This window comes from Triticum dicoccoides, chromosome 6B (genome assembly GCF_002162155.2).
Source record: "Triticum dicoccoides isolate Atlit2015 ecotype Zavitan chromosome 6B, WEW_v2.0, whole genome shotgun sequence".
Taxonomy (NCBI): Eukaryota; Viridiplantae; Streptophyta; class Magnoliopsida; order Poales; family Poaceae; genus Triticum; species Triticum dicoccoides.
Window position 1 is genome coordinate 579,406,361 of NC_041391.1, and position 4,616 is coordinate 579,410,976.

A 4,616-nucleotide genomic window follows, 5' to 3' on the forward strand; every position below is an offset into this window, starting at 1 on the left:
GCACATGACATCCCATTGTCACCACAGATAAGCACGGAAGGACATACATCAAGTGTTCTCATAAAAGACTCAATCCGATAAGATAACTTCAAAGGGAAAACTCAATTCATCACAAGAGAGTAGAGGGGGAGAAACATCATAAGATCCAACTACAATAGCAAAGCTCAGGATACATCAAGATCATGCCATAGAGGGATCACGAGAGAGAGAGATCAAACACATAGCTACTGGTACATACCCTCAGCCTCGAGGGGGAACTACTCCCTCCTCATCATGGATAGCGCCGGGATGATGAAGATGGCCACCGGTGATGGGATCCCCCTTCGGCAGGGTGCTCGGAAGGGCTCCCGAGAGGTTTTTGGTGGCTACAGAGGCTTGCGGCGGCGGAACTCCTAATCTATCTTGATTTTTGATGGTTTTAGGGTACGTAGGCTTATATAGGCGAAAGAAGTCGGTCGGGAGGTGCTCGAGGGGCCCATGAGACAGGGGGGTGCACCCTATAGTGGGGGGGCGCCCTCCTATCTCGTGGCCTCCTCGAGGCTCTTTTGACGTGAAATCCAAGTCTCCTGGGTGATATTGTTCCCAAAAATAACGCTGCCGAAGGTTTCATTCCTTTTGGACTCCGTTTGATATTCCTTTTCTTCGAAAAACTGAAACAGGCAATAAAACAGCAATATGGGTTGGGCCTCCGGTTAATTGGTTAGTCCCAAAAGTAATATAAAGTGTATAATAAAGCCCATAATCATTCAAAACAGATAATATAATAGCATGGAACAATCAAAAATTATAGATACGTTGGAGACGTATCATACATCAACACCATTACCTCTCCGATGAAGTGTGATTACCACAGACCTTCGGGGCCATAGTTATTAGCTAGATGGCTTCTTCTCTCTCCTTGATTCTCAATGCAAAGTTCTCCTCGATGTTCTTGGGGATCTATTCGATGTAATATTCTTTTGCGGTGTGTTTGCCGAGATCCGATGAATTGTGGATTTATGATCAAGATTATCTATGAATATTATTTGGTTCTTCTCTGAATTCTTATATGCATGATTTGATATCTTTGCAAGTCTCTTCGAATTATCGGTTTAGTTTGGCCTACTAGATTGATCTTTCTTGCCATGGGAGAAGTGCTTAGCTTTGGGTTCAATCTTGCGGTGTCCTTCCCCAGTGACAATAGGGGCAGCAAGGCATGTATTGTATTGTTGCCATCCGGGATAAAAAGATGGGGTTTATATCATATTGCTTGAGTTTATCCCTCTACATCATGTCATCTTGCTTATTGTGTTACTACGTTCTTATGAACTTAATACTCTAGATGCATGCTGGATAGCGATCGATGAGTGGAGTAATAGTAGTAGATGCAGGCAGGAGTCGGTCTACTTGACACGGACGTGATGCCTATGTTCATGATCGTTGCCTTAGATGTCATCATAATTATGCGCTTTTCTATTAATTGCTCAGCAGTAATTTGTTCACCCACCGTAATACATGCTATCTCGAGAGAAGCCACTAGTGAAACCTATGGCTCACGGGTCTCTTTCCCATTATATTAAGTTTCTTTTGCATATTATTGAATCTCGTTTACTATTTTGCATTCTTTACTTTCCAATCTATAAATCAAAAATACCAAAAATATTTACTTTATTATCTTTATTAGATCTCACTTTTGTGAGTGACCGTGAAGGGATTGACAACCCCTTTATCGCGTTGGTTGCAAGTTCTTGATTGTTTGTGCAGGTATTTGGTGACTTGTGCGTCGTCTCCTACTGGATTGATACCTTGGTTCTCAAAACTGAGGGAAATACTTACGCAACTTTGCTGCATCACCCTTTCCTTTTCAAGGAAAACCAACGCAAGCTCAAGAGGTAGCAAGAAGGATTTCTGGCGCTATTGCCGGGGAGATCTACGCCAAGTCAAGCCATACCAAGTACCCATCATAAACTCTTCTCCCTGTCACTACATTATTCGCCATTCGCCTCCCGTTTCCCTCTCCCCCACTTCTAAAATGATTTTCGAAAACCTTTGCCTTTTCTTCGCCCCTTTTCCGTTCGTCTCTTTTCGCTTACTTCTTGTGTGCTTGTGTGTTGGATTGATTGCTTGTCACGATGGCTCAAGATAATACTAAATTGTGTGACTTTTCCAATACCAACAACAATGATTTTATTAGCACCCCTATTGCTCCCACTACCAATGCTGAATCTTGTGAAATTAATGCCGCTTTGTTGAATCTTGTTATGAAAGATCAATTCTCTGGCCTTCCTAGTGAAGATGTCGCTTCCCATCTAAACAACTTCATTGATTTGTGCGATATGCAAAAGAAGAGAGATGTGGATAATGATATTGTTAAATTGAAGCTATTTCCGTTTTTCCTTAGAGATCGTGCTAAAACTTGGTTCTCATCTTTGCCTAAAAATAGTATTGATTCATGGAATAAGTGCAAAGATGCTTTTATCTCCAAGTATTTTCCTCCCGCTAAGATCATCTCCCTTTGGAACGATATTATGAATTTTAAGAAACTTGATCATGAGCATGTTGCACAACCTTGGGAGAGGATCAAATTAATGATACATAATTGCCCTACACATGGTTTGAATTTGTGGATGATTACACAAAAAAATTTATGCCAGATTGAATTTTGCTTCTAGAAATCTTTTAGATTCGGTCGCGGGAGTCAGTTTTATGGAAATCACTCTAGGAGAAGCTACTAAACTCCTAGATAATATTATGGTTAATTATTCTCAATGGCACACCAAAAGATCCACTAGTAAAACAGTTCATGCGATTGAAGAAATTAATGTTTTGAGTGGAAAGATGGATGAACTTATGAAATTGTTTGCTAATAAAAGTGTTTCTTTTGATCCTAATGATATGCCTTTAACCACTTTGATTGAGAATAATAATGAATCTATGGATGTGAATTTTGTTGGTAGGAACAATTTTGGTAACAACGCGTATAGAGGAAATTTTAATCCTAGGTCGTTTCCTAGTAATTCCTCTAATAATTATGGTATTGAGAATAGTATTAAAATTTTAATGCTATTCTCTAATTCAACAACTCTTATGAAAATTTTAATAAATTTCATAAGAGTTGTTGAATTATTAGGGGAATATTATTCTCTAATTCAACAACTCTTATGAAAAATTTAATAAATTGCCCTCTGATTTTGAGAATAGTATTAAAGAATTTATGAGTTTGCAAAAGAATTTTAATGCTTTGATTGAAGAAAAATTGCTTAAGACTGATGAGTTGGCTAGGAACGTGGATAGAATTTCTCTTTATGTTGATTCTTTGAAACTTAGATCTATTCCACCTAAGCATGATATCAATGAGTCTCTCAAAGCCATGAGAATTTCCACTGCTGAGTGCAAAGAAAGAACCGCTAGGATGTGTGCTAAAAAAGATTGTTTTGTGAAAGCGTGTTCTTCTAGTTTCTATGATAATAATGATGAATATCTAAACGACAAAGCTAAATACCTGCCGACTGGTCATTAGTGACAGGCACACACGACTCGCTCGACGCACGATCCACGTTCGACCTCCCGATAGATCGCTAGCTACTTTATTTTTCGAGGAAAAAAATAAAGCACCTGACGGGAATCGAACCAAGGACGCACAGGCTCGCCATGCTCCCTTCGACCAACAAGCTACAACATCTTAGTTGTTCAAATTGGAAAACATAAGAACTTAACCTTTTATACCTCATAGCATCAAAATAAAAGTTGTGCTAATTCCAGAATTTTTTTGCTGGGAGCTAGAGTCAAACTCTAAAATCAAAGAATTGTGACGAGGGACATGAATTTTTCTCGTGAAAAAATAGTGTGCCAACAGGATTCGATCCTTGTAACTTTTACAAGGTAACCCACTAGACAACCACCTCACCTACGTTCCTCTTCTGTAAAAATGAAAGCAAATAGGCTTTTTAACATGTCTCCTTTTCTATGTTTGCACAAAAGTGAATGCAATATCCGATCTTTTCCGCACTTAAGTAGATTATTTTACCAACTCGTCTCGAGTTGATGATACCATGATAATTTCTTTGGGGGAGGTTGATGAAATATACCGTTGGTAATTTTTGTGTGTGTATAGCATGGTAACTCACACATCACATACCTGATAACTTATGTACTCGGTACTGATTACTTTGGCGATCGGGAGGGAGGCGTTGATGAAATATCCCGGGTCATTTTTGTGTGAATATCATGATAACTCACACATCACATACCTGATAAACTTATGTACCTCGATCCTGGTAACTTTGAGGAAAGTGGTGTTGATGAAATATCCCCAGTTACTCTGATGTGAACAACATGGTAACTCAGACATCAGAGACCCGATAACTTATGCACCCCAGTCTTGGTAACTTTGGCGAGAAGGGGCGCTGAAATATACCCCCAATAATTTACGCACCGCAAACATGATAACTTTTCCCTCCGCCGGAGGGAGGGATTTTGATGAAATATACTCTCGATAACTTCTGTGTAAATATGATGATAGTTTACGCATCACTGTCCTGATAACTTTTATGCAAATAACATGATAACTCATAATCGTAAACATGATAAATTATGTACCCAGTCCTGGTAACTTTGTCGGTGGGGGTAGGGGTGGG